Raw genomic sequence first — 15,227 nt, 5'->3', positions numbered from 1 at the left:
TAGGTTAGTTAGGTTTAAGTAGTTCTAAGTTCTAGGGGACTTATGACCTCAGCAGTTGAGTCCCATAGTGCTCAGAGCCATTTGAAACATTTTTTGTTCCGACATAAACAACGATTGCAGATGACAAATTTTATTGATGACAGATAAATTAAAATTTACAGTCCGTTCTACTGAGCATGTGAAAACTCTTTCGAAACCTGCTAATGTTAAACAAGGTTAGCACATTAAACAACCGTATAGTCAAAAACAAATCATGTCGCACATTAAGCAATTTATCTTTTTCAACTGAGTTCTTAATCGATTCATTTAACAGGAAGTAACTGCATCAAATAGTAGTGTACTATGCTTCACGCCCACAGAACTTTTAAAGAAACAGGTGCACATTAATTCGAGCATACAGTTAAACTTACCCGCTAAAGAATTTAAGTCAGTTAATCAATTTTGAATTTCTTAGCCTGTCTTCAAGCACGTAAGAGAAATCCTTAGACAAGTACATCAATGTCATGAATCAACAGTAGCAAAATATTTTCCTTAATGACGTGAGCCACAGTTGCCGTTTGCTGTAACAAAAACTATTTATTAACCGAAATGGATACTCCACTGAAGAAGCTTAATAATGCAAGCTATTCTAACTTGTTTAAAAAGATTAATGAGGTAGAAGTAAACGAATTGTATTACATTATGGGCTGTGAATATTTAAAAACTAGATACGGGGAGAAAATTTCTATGGAACTCAAAGACAAATTTAAAATTATTTTACCAAACAGATGTAATACATTAATTAAGCTAACGTAAGATATAAAGCAATGAAGGAACTTAAAAATAATGATAATTAATTTCGCGATCTGGAGTTCATCACTTGAGGTATAATTTTATTTTTAATATTTATTTTGTGAGTACTATGGGCTGCTTAGCGAATTATCTCCTAGTGCGCTGGATGGACCCACTTACTACTGAGATTCAAGAAGCACTACAAGCCCGTGATGGCCCATCATTCCTGGATGCACTGCTCCAACAAAACGCTTTCATCAGTTTGAGACTGCAGACAGCCACTGATTCGTTGGGCACCGGATACCTGCTAGTGAAATTCACAACTGTCCATTAGCTACCCCATCCATGTAAGCATAATCTTTACTCCTCACTTCTGTCCACACCCAGTAACGAATACAAAGGAAGGCAGCACGCCGCAGTCGCAGTCACGTTCTCACCTCGGTCCACAGGCGTCGAGTCAGCGAGGGGAAATTTGGGCAGTGCGGCTGAAGCCAGTCACACTCGCTGCTAGTTTGGTTCCACGCTGCTCCGCGTTGTTTACTTCCTCTCACTTCGGCGACTACTTCCTTTCTGTTTTGCGGACACTTGCATTATCTCCGTCTCTGCCGATGCAGCTAGCTCTAGCTGGTGTTGCTCAAGTTTTCTCTGAGTCAAAGAGGCTCCTAGTTGTCGCTAGCGCTGAGTGCAGATCTTACTGGAATCGAGAGCTGCGGCGACGGTTCAGATGTGTCTGATCTACGGGCGTAACGGCATTCAGAATCTGCAGGGTGTTCACAGGCAAACCACACGCACGAAAAAGCCACGGAACTGTTAAGAGTTGGTGTGTGTGGGCGCCAAAAATTCCGTGCTGCGCATCTTAACCCTATGACGCCTAAGGGGGGAGGGGAGGGGGGTTCGTTGAACCCACAATTTTTTTTATGTCCCCTGCTTTTGCCCAAGTAACTTTCATACTACATATTGCCTTTGCGTTATTGTTTGTTGGCTCTCTTATGAAAAGTTGGTGTGAATATATTTTATAGAATATTCCTGCTTTGAAAGAAAAAATAAATAAACTTATTATGGGTCCAACAACCCCCCGCCCCTTAGGCTTCCATGCTATAGAAAATTTCCCTTAGTAGTGTTTCATATTTCTCATCTCTACAACAATGCGAGTTAGTTTATTGTTGGTTGATATTCTTGGTATTCCCAACAATCGGTTTACTTTCAGAGGAAGTGATTGTTGATGTCAATCAGCTGTTATTTATCTTGTAAAGTTGCAGTGAGTTAGTGCAGTTCTCTACTGTTCACACCCAGACTTAGAAATGACTAAAAGAATATGTGACTCGTCTTTAGAAAGAGTTCTGAATGAAATTTTAGATGAAGATTCTGACTTGGGGAGTGAAAGTGAATATGATGATGGTCTTCTGGAGTATGATTCAGATCGGGAAAGTGATGTGGATGTTAGAGAAGATGAAGATAGCGCAGTTTCAGGCGGTGACCATCAGGATGTTATTGTGGCCAAGGCTGGAAGAAAGTACATAACCACACAGCCTAGAATTCCTCGGAGGTCTGTTGCTAATATAGTAAGAGAGCGGGGAGGAGTAATTCCAGCTGATGTTTGCCATTCACCTGGAGAAGTCTTGAAGTTACTTCTTACACCTGACATCATGGATGTTATAGTAAAACATGCAAATGAAGAGGCAGTTAGGCGAAATGTTACTTTGACTAATGAGAAAGAATTGTATGCCTTTACAGGAATCCTGATACTTATGGGTGCAAATAAGGACAATTCTGTCAGTGTACACGATCTTTTGTCAGACCTAATGGGTCGGCCAGTTTACAAGGGTATTATGGCAAGAGAGCATTTCAAGGAACTTATTACAATCACAAGGTTTGATGACAAAAGTACCCGCCAGCTAAGAAGGGAAGCAGACAAGTCCACAGCAATCGGTGATGTTTTCAACAAAGTGAATGATAGGTTTCGAGTACTGTATAAACCACGGGTACACCTCACCATTGATGAGATGCTCAGCTTGTTTAGAGGGCGCTGGAACTAGTGAAATCGCAAATTGCAGGTAGAAGAAAGAAGTGCCAATGCAAGAGGGTTATCTAACCAAATTGTTTAATCAATGGAGACTATTCTACAAAAGTAAATCAAAGAAATGACAACAGAAGCACGTCAGCCTCCTGCAGGGAAAGGTCGGTGCCATATTTGTGTAAGAGAAGCTAAAACAAAGAAGCAGAAGTGCAACAATCTAAGTAAACCAAAACAGTATTGTGGACAGTGTCATAAAAATGTGTGTAACACACATTCAGAAAAAATTGTGAAGTGTGTCTCTTGCCTCGCAGTTGAGGACTCAGATTAGTCTATTGTATATGAACACATCTGTATTTTGCATTATTCACTCAATCCAATATTTATAACAATTAACAACATTTATAAACAGATGCCTTAGTTAAAATACATAAACCATTTTGAAAGTTGTAATTTTTCGACAGTAAACTTATTTAATACCTGTGGGTTCGCCGAACCCCCCTTTAGGCATCCAAGTTAGAAAAGAAGGCTTGGGCGTCCTAGGTTTAATGCTCATTCCATAGACATTCCGAGTCTATGGCTTTCACGTCAGTGGTCCGCCCTCTTGAGCGCCACTGGAGACGCGGAACCGCTGGTGTGAAAGCCCGCCGCCCCGCGGACGTAGAGCGCAGCGCAGCGAGGCAGCGTACGGCAGGGCAGAGCAGGCGACCCGGAGGCGAGGCGGCCGCCTCTGGCGCCGGGGGCCGGCCGCCGGCGCCACAGGTGGGTGCGGCGCGCAGCAGCGCCGCCGCTCCCTGTAATTAGCCGCGCCGGCCGCGCTGGTCGCTCCGTGGAGGTCGCGGAGCCGGGGGGGGGGGGGGGGGGGGGAGGGGATCTTTTGCAGCAGTCAAGCAGCTGGCTCAAACACACTACCTATTCAGCAGATATGATGCTTTTGTTATCAATGGTTTACACTAACCTTCTTCCGAGAAGTGAAATACCTCACGCTACTACTCTGAAGCGCCAAAGAAACTGGTAGAGGCTTCCGTATTCAAATACAAAGGTATGTAAACAGACAGAACACGGCGCTGGGCTCGGCAACGCCTATACAAGACAACAAGTGTCTGGCGCAGTTCTTAGTTCGGTTACTGCTGCTACAGTGGCAGGTTATCGAGATTTAAGTGAGTCTGAACGTGGTGTTATAGTCGGCGCACGAGCTATGGGACGCAGTGTCTCCGAGGTAGCGATGAATTGGGGACCTTCCCGTACGACGACTTCACGAGTCTACTGTGAATATCAGGAATTCAGTCAAACATCAAATCTCCGAAATCGCTGCGGCCGGAAAAATATCCTGCAAGAACAGGACCTACGACGACTGAAGAGAATCGTTCAACGTGACAGAAATGCAACCGTTAGGCAAATTGCCGCAGATTGCAATGTTGGACCATTAGCAAGTCTCAACGTGCGAACCATCAACGAAACATCAATGATATGGCCTTTGAGCCGAAAGCCCACTCATGTACGTTTGATGGCTACACAACACAAACCTTTACGCCTCGCCTGGGCCCATCAACACTGACATTGGACTGTGTTGCCTGGTCGGACGAGTCTCGTTTCAAATTGTATCGAGCCGATGGACGTGTACGGGTATGAAGACAACCTCATGAATCCATGGATCCTGTATGTCAGCAGGGTACTGTTCAAGCTGGTGGAGGCTCTGTAATGGTGTGTGGCGTGTGCAGCTGGAGTGCTATGAGACCCCTGATACGTCTAGGTACGACTCTGACAGAATACACATACGTAAGCATCCTGTCTGATCACCTGCAGCCATTCATGTCCATTGTGCTTTCCGACTGACCTGGACAATTACAGCAGGACAATGCGATATCCCACACGTCCAAAATTGCTACAGAGTTGCTCCAGGATCACTCTTCTGAGCTTAAACACTTCCACCGGTCACCAAACTCCCCAGACATGAACATTACTGAGCATAGTTGCAGTGCCTTGCAACGTGCTGTTCAGATGAGATCTCCACTCCCTCGTACTCTTACGGATTTGTGGACGGTCCTGTAGGATTCATGGTGTCAGTTCCCTCCAGCACTACTTAAGACATTGGTCGAGTCGATGCCATGTAGTGCTGTGTCACTTCTGCGTGCTCGCGTGGGCCCTACACGATCTTAGGCAGGTTTCTTTGTTTCTTTGGCTCTTCACTGTACCTGTGGACTGCCCGCACAACAATAACAACACGCTAAGGTGATGAAAATCATGGAATACTTCCTAATATGGTGTCGGATCTCTTTTTCCCGGTGTAGTGCACCAGCTCGACGTGACATGGACTCATCAAGTCGTTGGAAGTCACCTTCAAAAACACTGAACCACGCAGCCTCTATAGCTGCCCGTAATTGCGGAAGTGTTGCCGGTGCAGGATTTTGTGCATGAACTAAGCTCCCCATTGTGTTCCATAAATGTTCTATAGGATTATTGCCGAGGGATGTGGGTGTCCAAGTCATTAGCTAGAGCTGTCAAGAATGTTCTCCGAACGTATCTCGAACAATTGTGGCTCGGTGATATGGCGCATAGTCATCCCTAAAACTTCCACCTTTGAATGCCTGCAAATGGTCTCAAAGTAGCCAAACACAACCATTTCCTGTCAATAATCTGTGCAATTAGACCAGATGACCATTCCATGTAACCACAGCCCATGCCATTATCGAGCCATCACCAACTTGCGCTATGCCTTGTTGACAACTTAGGTCCATGGCTTCATGGGATTCGAAACCTACGAACAGCTCTTACCAACCGAAATCGAGACTCAGGACCAGGCTACGGTTTTCCAGTTGCCCAGGGTCGAGCCAATGTGATCACAAGCCTAGGAGAGGTGCTGCATGCGATGTACTGTGGTAAAGGCACCTGCGTCGAGCGTCTGCTACCGTACCCCATTAACAACAAATTTCGCCGTACTGTTCTAACGGATACGTTCGTCGCACGTCCCACATTGAAATCTGTGATCGTTTCACACAGTTCTGCTTGTCTGTTAGCACTGACATCTCTACGCGAACACCACTACTCTCGGTCGTTACGTGAAGGCCATCAACCACTGCTTTGTCCGTGGAGAGAGGTAATGCCTGAAATTTGGTATTCGCAGCACACTCTTGACACTATGGATTTCGGAATACTGAATTCCCTAACGATTTCCAAAATGGAATGTACCATGCATCCATCTTAAACTAGCTTTCCGCGTTCGAAGTCTGTTAACTCCCGTCGTGCGGCCATAATGATTTCGGAAATCTTTTCACATGAATCACCAGAGTACAAATGAACTGCCGTTTCATAACTTATGTGTGTGATGCTACTGCCATCTGTACATGCGCTTATCGCTATCCCATGGCTTTGTCACCTGAATGTCTTTGTCAGAGGAGGAAGTCGCTCCAAGTGTCACTAAAAATGCAAAGAATCTCTAGTGACTGGGTACTGAGCAAAATACAGAAAAGAGTCGATTAGCTCGTCGCTCAAGTATGCAGAATGCTTTACAAAGAATCTCAGTTTTACTTGGAAGTCACTCAGAAGAGAATACCTCTGCTTGCTCGCGAGAGACGCAGGAAAGAAGGGACACTGCCCTATGATGTCTAGGGAGTGCACCGATCAGACAAGTAAACGGGACGTACCGAAATGCATTAATTGTAAATGTTTTCATTCATTCACCGAAAATAGTAAACGTTTCTAAGGGCTCAAAGATGTGAACATTAGCCTCATACTGCAGAGAGAATCATTTAGGGAGATGTATTTAGTACATTTTTGAAGCTAGCAATGGAAATAACATGACGCAGTGATATGTCTACAACTTCGCTTTCACCGTTGAAAGGTGGCTACACTGTGCCACTGCGCCAGAGATTGCGCCAAAGAGTACTATTGGGCCGCCTCCACAGTGCTTGTTGAGAGTTCGTGGCAGTCAGTGCTAGTAGAGAGCTCGTGGAAGACAGTGATTGTCGGGAGTTCGTAGCAGTCTGTGCTTGTCGAGAGCTCGTAGAGGTCAGTGTGTGTTAAGAGTCGTACCGAGATGTGCTAGTGGGCACTGCTTGTCGTGAAGTCGGAGTAAGATGTTGTAGTAAAGAGTGTTGTTCCATGTCTTATGCAGTTATTTGATGGGAGAGATAGCAGATGTTATTGTAATGAGTGCATTTCGTCAATATATATGAAGGTAAAAATTACAATGTTCTTTTATTAATTGTGTGTCTGAAATAATGCGTCACTACAGGTTCAGTCAACAAAGCATCTGGCTTGTGTTCTTGGATTAGAGTGTAATTGTGATTCTCTTGAGTAATTATGGTATTTTTACTTTCTTTAATTAATTCAGTATAAATGTTAATTAAAAAATTCTTGTCTTGTTGGAGAAGAACGTGCCAGATGTGGACGTTGAGTCACACTCCCACATACAGAACAGTTACTCTTGTGCTTATTGGTTTGTAGGTTTTATAGTTGCTGGGGACTTAATTAATTAACTGTGTTTACGAAAATTTTCTTAGATTGTTTGTTGCAGTCAGATAGCGTAACAATTCTAGTCAGGGCCAACCGATTACGAGACACAGCGTAATCGGACATACAGCTACAAAAATTAAAAATATTTTCAATCTTGCATTTAATTAAGCCCCCATGCACGTGGCGACCGCTGCTTCGGATCGTCCCTTGGATTCTTCTGATTGTGAAAATTGTAGACTGTAGTATTGTTGTAGTAATTTGTAGTTTAGTAATTGTAGGTTATATTGCATGTGTAGATTTGGTAATTGGCATTCTTCTAATGATATTTTTTTCTCAGAATTTGATTTGTTGTCTTGTTTACGCGTTTGACAATCTAGTGCAATTATTTCAATTGTTCGATTGATCGTGTTTGAGGGAGACATTGCATGTAAATGGTATTGTTGGAAATAAGGAGTCCTTGTGTGTAATTTTCGTACAGTGTCGAATTTTTTGTATGTTTTGCAAATGATTATGCGATCGATGAAAAAGGGAAAAATGATGAATAGTGAGAATGACGAAATTGTTGACATGGCGAACTCGCCAACAGAGGAAAACAGTATGGTGGATAATGAGGTGGAAAACAGTGTAATAAGTCGGGAAAATAGTCCGGAACCATTTCAAAATTTTTCGCAATCAGATAATCCACAGAATCCGAGATTAACGATAGAAGATTCTGGAATAGTATCGAACACTGATAGCTTTACAGCTATGACGAAGGAAAATGGTTTTGCGGGAAATGTTAGGGGCGAAAAGAATTTAGAACAAGTTAATATGGAGCAGTTGATGGGTGCAATATTAAATCTGGGATCACAAACGGGAACAATGGTAACACGAATGGAAACAATGGAAACACGGTTTGGATCTGAGTTAAAAACACAAAGGGGAACAATGGAGCAGTTTCGATCTGAATTTAAAACAGAGATAGGAACAATTAAAACTGAGATGGGAACAATGGAAACTCGGTTAGGATCTGAATTTAAAACAGAGATGGGAACTTTGGAAACACGGATAGATTCACGAATAGGGACATGTTTCAAAAATATGAAAGATGAATTAAAGAAAGAAATCAGGGAAGAAGTACAACCGATTCTGAATTCTCACAATAATAGATTAATCGCAGTAGAAATCAGACAAAGGGAACAGGATAGAGAACAGGAAGAAAGAGATCGCGTGATAGTACAGAATTTTTCAGAGTTAAATTTACAACGTGCAAAGGATAAGGAAGAAATATTTGAGAGAATCGAAGGATCCGTACCAAATGACAGATTAAATAACCTAACACAACAATACGAACAGCTAGCTACCAAATGTGACAATACTGAAACCCGAGTCGCGACACTTACGGAAGACGTAAATAAACAGAAAGAACAATTAGGTGACTTATCGGAAAGAGTTGAGGAAATTTCAGATAAACTGACAAATCTTAGTTTACATGGGGACAGAGATTCGGATGATACAGCTCCATTGCCATTTGCAGAAACCGAAGAATACCAGAACATAAATAAGCATGTTGAAAATCAAGGAAAATTCAATGAACGCGTGAAAAGGGAATTTGAGGCATTACGAAAGCAAGTCAAGCAGATCGAAGGCGAAATTGTAGGAAAAGATAGCAGAAGAAATTTAGAATCACAGGTAGCAGAGGGGTTTGAAGAAAATAATTTGTTTCATTTACGGGATGCAACAAGAGAGCGCCAGGCGCGCGAACTTTACAATAATCGACATTCGGACCGGGACAGACGCGGTAGGTCTTTGTCGCCACGGGGCGAAAACTTTGACTATAAACACTTTTTGACTGTCCGGAAATTTAAGATCTTCCGCAATTCTAAGAATGACATACACCCATGTGCATGGTTGGATCAATTTATGTATGCACTTCCACCAAATTGGCCACTAAGTCACAAACTGGAATTTATGTGTGGATATTTAGAAAATGAACCAGCGACGCGGATGCGTGCACTCATTAGAGATTGTAATAATCTAAATGATTTTTATCATGCATTTCTATCGGCATACTGGTCCGAAAACACACAAGACAGAGTCAAACATAGTCTGATTATGCAGCGTAATTTTAAACAGTCTGAGTTCCGCACGCCGGCAGAGTACTTTGAAGACATGATTCGAAAGAATCAGTTCCTGTCCAACCCTTATAGCCCGACTGAATTAATTCGCATTTGTTTAACTAAGTTGCCACAATCCATAAGACAAATTGCTTTAGCTGGAAGATGTAAGGACGACATCGAGACTTTTAAGACTTTGTTGCAAGAACTTGAGTATGACAATGACGACGGGACTTCTTGTAACTTTTTCAGTAACAGTATTTACAATAGACTTTCAGAGAAAAGAGATAGTGATCGGAACGGGCGTTATATGGGTAATTTTGAGAATGACAGACGTAACAGACACGACAATAGATACCAGCCCTATGACAATAACAGACGTTCTAACAGAAATTACACAGACAACTATAACAACGGTAATTCGTATCGGAATGATCAATCATACGGAAACAGTAATCGGTATTATCAAGACAGAAATTATTCATACAGTAATAGAAATTCTTACTACAGAAATAACCAGGGTAGTAGATACAACAATAATTTCAGAAGTGACAGTCGAAATTATACAAGAAGTAGTTATGCAGACAGACAGGAAAGTAGAAATTTTAATAACAGACACAACCCAGAATTTGCATCTAGCAGACAGGAGGGACCTAATTGGCATCCTCCACGTGACAGAACTTCAGAGAGACAAGTGCAAATCGTAGAAGTTGATCCGCGAAATGACGCGAATAATCAAAGACGTGACGCAAACAATCGACAATGACTTGTAGCTTCGGCTTCTGGCAGCAATATAGACGGATCAGAAAGTAATGACACTACGACTTTACACTACGTACGCCTGGAAGACATGAGAGACATTTTATTAGACGAAAAGGAAAATAATGTAGACGCATTTTTACATCCTGTTATTGAAGTATGTGTGGGTAAGAGTAAGTTCACTGCAGTATTAGATTCTGGGAGCCCATTGAATGTCATTAGTGAATCAGTTTTTTGTATATGTGTAAGAACTATTGATTGTCCTGTGTTACCTATTTCTAAAACTACAATTCGAGGTGCGATTTCTGGAAAAAGTGTGGAGGTCAGACAACAGACCAATTTAAATTTCATTTGTCAAGGATGCGAATTTTCTGCTAATTTTATTATTGTTCCATTACTCAGTACACAAATTATATTAGGTATGGAGTTTCTTAACGCACATAAGGCAATTTTGAACTTTAAAGAAGGAAGTGTGAATTTGACTGTTGCCGGAATGCCGAAAAGTTTAAAATTTTTCGAGTGTTTAACAAGATCTGAGTCAGATACAAAATGTTTAAGGTTTCTTACTTCTGATGTTTTCGTTGAGCATTATGACGACAATGTGTTTATTCATGATAATGACAATAGATACAGAGACGCGATGGATGATATAATTAATAGCGAAGAATTAATTAATGAAAAGGTTAAGAAAGCTGAAGTGCCAGATGACGTTGCAAGAGAAGAGCTGCACTACATTTTGACTTCACATGCTACAGTGTTTAGTCATCACACAGGAACTATACAAGGCTTACAATATTTATTTAAAGTGAAAGAACACACACCATTTCGCGGGAAAACGTACGCTATTCCTTTGGCTTACAGAGACAAGGTTAAGAATGAACTTCAGTACATGTTAGATCAGGGCATTATTGAGCCTGCAGTCAGTCCTTATACTAGCCCATTACACGTTGTTCTTAAAAAGGATGGATCAATTCGTCTGGTTCTGGATTCCAGACAGATAAATAACATCATCATTCCTGAAACTGACCGCCCACAAAATTTAGATGAACTTCTTCAACATTTCCATGGAATTAAAGTTTTATCCACGATTGATATGCGCGCAAGTTTTTGGCAAATAGAACTCCACCCTGACTGTAGAAAATATACTGCCTTTTTAGCTTTTGGTAACTGTTACCAATTTCGGAAATTACCGTTTGGACTTACTGTATCTTCAGCAGCATTCATTCGTAGCTTAAATGAAATTTTACCTGTTTATCTTCGTGACAATATTACTTCATATGTTGACGATATTCTTATTGCTAAACGTTCTTGGAGTGAACACAACAAAATTTTGGACTCATTATTACGTATCTTTGCAAAAGTTGGCATTACAGTAAACTTGGAAAAATCTGAATTTGGTCGTTCTCAGGTGAAATTTCTCGGTCACATTATTTCTACAGAAGGTATTCTTCCTGATCCAGAAAAATTAGATGCTATTCGTAATTATGCTGTTCCTACTACAAAACGTGATGTTCGTAGTTTCCTTGGTGTTTGTAATTTTCTTCGACGCTTTGTTAAATTGGACGATTTGGCCACACCACGTTTATGTGAACTATCTGGAAAGAAATCTAATTGGTGTTGGGATGAGGAAGCTCAGTCAGAATTTGAACAGCTTCGTGATGCTATAGTTGCTGCTCCACTTCTTTCACATCCGGATTTATCTAAAGAATTTTGTCTGGCAACGGACTCATCATACAAGGGCCTAGGTGCACATTTATTTCAAGAGATAGAAGAAAACGGCGTTGTAGTCCAGAAAACTATTGCATTTGGAAGTCGTGTTCTCTCTAAATCAGAAAAGAATTATTCGATTACGGAACTTGAAGCTTTGGCTGTTGTTTGGGCTTTCACAAAATTTCGCACATTTTTGTTTGGCAGACATACTAAGGTTTACAGCGATCATCGAGCTCTGGAATTTCTTATGTCAACAAAATTAACTCACGGCAGATTGTCACGATGGGCGTTGTACCTACAGGAATTTGACTTTAGTATTGTTTACATACAGGATTCTTCAAATATTGTTGCCGATGCTTTATCACGTGCACCTATGGGTTTGAAACAAAGTGCTGAAGAGGACTACAAGGAAAACAATTATTGTTTGATGTATATTCAAGGTGTTGCGTTTGAGAACTTTATTTCGTCTTCGCTCCAGGATATCGCTAAGGAGCAAAATAAGGATCCAATCTGGAAGGACATTAAGGAGAAGTGGAGGAGAAAGGAAAGCGTGGCGATTAGACAGCATTATTTAGTTCGCAATGACATTCTTTTTAAACGAAAATCGGTCGACAACTCCGTTTGGTTAGTTTGTATTCCTGATGAGTGGGTCAATAAATTGATTTGGTATACGCATCTCAGTTATGCACACTTTGGTCCCAGAAAATGCTTTCATAAATTACGAGAAAATTGTTACTTCAGTAATATGGAAAAACGTATTCGATCTGTTCTGGCCAAATGCAAATTATGTCAAATGGCTAAGCCTCCAACGATTTCTCACAGAGCACCGTTGTTTCCCATCATTCCAGCGAAATTAAAGGAGATGGCTGCAGTCGATTTGTTTGGTCCAGTGGTTCGTTCTACTAATGGTTTTGCGTACATTTTCGTAGCAGTGGAGTTGACGTCAAAATATGTGTGTTTTACACCTTTACGCAAAGCAACAGCTCGTTCAGTATCTAATGCTTTCATCAAACATTTTCTTAAAGAAGTTGGTCATGTTGATAAGGTTATATCAGATAATGGATCACAGTTTCGTTCTAAAATTTGGCTTCGTACTCTACACCGTCGTAAAATTAAACCAATCTTCATTTCACTTTTTCACCCTCAATCTAACGCTTCAGAGAGATGGATGAAGGAAATCAATAAATTGTGTCGTCTTTATTGTCATCAGAATCACAGAACTTGGGATCAGTATCTTCATATTTTTCAAAACATTCTGAATGAACTTCCTAATGACTCAACTTCTTTACCGCCTCTATTGATATTAAAAAATAAAGCACCGACAAATCGCATATCTGAAATCGTTCCTTTTCCGCCTTCACGGAAACTGCGGCATTCTGAAGTTGTCAACCTGGCTCTGCAAAATATTGCATCTGCGGCTGCTAGAAGAAAGAAATCAGCGAAACGTCCTGGTCGTTTAAAAACTTTTTCAGTTGGCCAAAAGGTATTAATTAAGTCCCACCGTTTGTCTCATAAAGGAAAAGGCTTGTGTCGCAAATTTTTTCTGCTTTATAACGGTCCATATAGAATTCGCAAAATTATTCATGATAACACTGTTGAAGTAGAAACTCTTAAATCTCGACGCTCTAAGGGAATACATCACATATCTAACGTAAAAATTTTTGTGGAATGACATACTTTTGAGAAACCAACAGCTAGATGTAAACATGCGGAGAGTACAAGGATACCGCGCTGTGTTTTGGCGGCGGCACATACTCAAAGCAACAGTCAAGTCTGCGCGCCGCACAAGGCAGTCGTTGACCGCGAACAATTGCTTCCTACGTCACGCGCCTACAGCTGATCGAGCGCTCAGTGCGAATGCACTGACAGCCGTAAACAAATACACAGTCTAATTTCTCCGACTAAATTCAGTATAAAGCTATAGTGACTTGATGAATTGTGTTATTAACATTCAGTATTTTGCAGGATACGGTTGTATAAAGTATTTAAGAACTTCAGGTAAATTCTGTGCGTGTCCGACGTTAAGACGACCTGCTATCGAGAAATTTTCAGGAAGAATATAATTTCCAAGTAGAAACTAATTAACTAAAAAAGGTAACTATTAATTGAGTTTATTTTTCAGGTAACATAAATTCACTTAGGTACGTACTTTAGACGTAATTTGCTGCTCGCGATTACGTGATTCATACTTTGTGCTAATTTCATGCTCTATGAATTTACTTGTGAAGCGACGTGCTTGCGTACGTTAACTGATTTTGACAATAATTATTAATGAACTGGGTTGTAACTTGTGTATATTATGCATCGCTTGGCTACACTGCTTTTCCACTGATGTCATATTTTTTTTTAATTATGTGCCTGCTGTGCTTATTTATTTAAATTATAATTGTAACCTGATTTATTGTGCTGATGTGTTTAGGTATGTAAGTTATACTTTGTCATTTATCTGCTTGCGCCTTCATGTTTACTTATTAAGATGACATATGAACATTTATTTGCTTATGCTGATATGATGCTAATGACCTGTTTATTACGTAAGATATATGTTTGCTGCTTTTTGTATGGATGACATATTTACACATTTCTGTTTTGTTGCCATAACTGCTCTTTAATTTGGTATATAGAAATGCTGATATAAGGTGTACAAACATAGAGTTTAGGTCACACTATGGTATTAATTATAGATTGTTCACTTGGCAGAGCCTCGTTGTAGGATTTGAGCTGCATCCACTTGTTGACATTGTGTTCTCTACTGGTATATTTACTCGCTATTGCTTGTTTTGCTTACGCTCAGTGCCTTACATTTTTAAGATAAGAAAATTAACTGCTATAATTCGACGAACGACATTAGTACAAGAAAGTCATTGAAGTCACATGAGCTAAAGTTTTATGGAAGCTGTATAAATTTATGCTAATAGGAAGGAAGCTAACGACATGACAGACCAAAACTAGGTTTAGACCATTAACAATTATTACACTGCATTTTTCGTGAGTAATTGAAATAGGAAGTGACACTTGACACAAAAAATACTCCACATGTTTGCTTCTGCTATGATTCTTGAAGTGGTGTACACACTGTGAAATATTATGATCATTCACACTCCGTAATCGTACTTAATTACTGAGAGTTATTCGAACTAAGTCTGTTAGAGGTCAGGTATGCATTTCTTTTATTTAATGATGGACAAGGAACCAAAATGTATCTTATAATTTATAATGAGTAGAAGATTGGGCTCAGATGGATTACACAGAGGTTGTGTGTGGACACTGTGTCTTCGGATTGTATGGGATGCTGAATTGAAGTTGCACTAGGATTTTATCTGTACTTGTTCGAGGAGACTGACTAGAGGAAAGAGTTGTTATGGAAGTGAAATGATATTGGTGCTGAGGTTTATATGTAGCGACGTATTATTGAGGTATTG

The sequence above is a fragment of the Schistocerca piceifrons genome, chromosome 2, assembly GCF_021461385.2.
Source record: "Schistocerca piceifrons isolate TAMUIC-IGC-003096 chromosome 2, iqSchPice1.1, whole genome shotgun sequence".
NCBI lineage: Eukaryota > Metazoa > Arthropoda > Insecta > Orthoptera > Acrididae > Schistocerca > Schistocerca piceifrons.
This window is presented reverse-complemented; position numbering follows the sequence as displayed.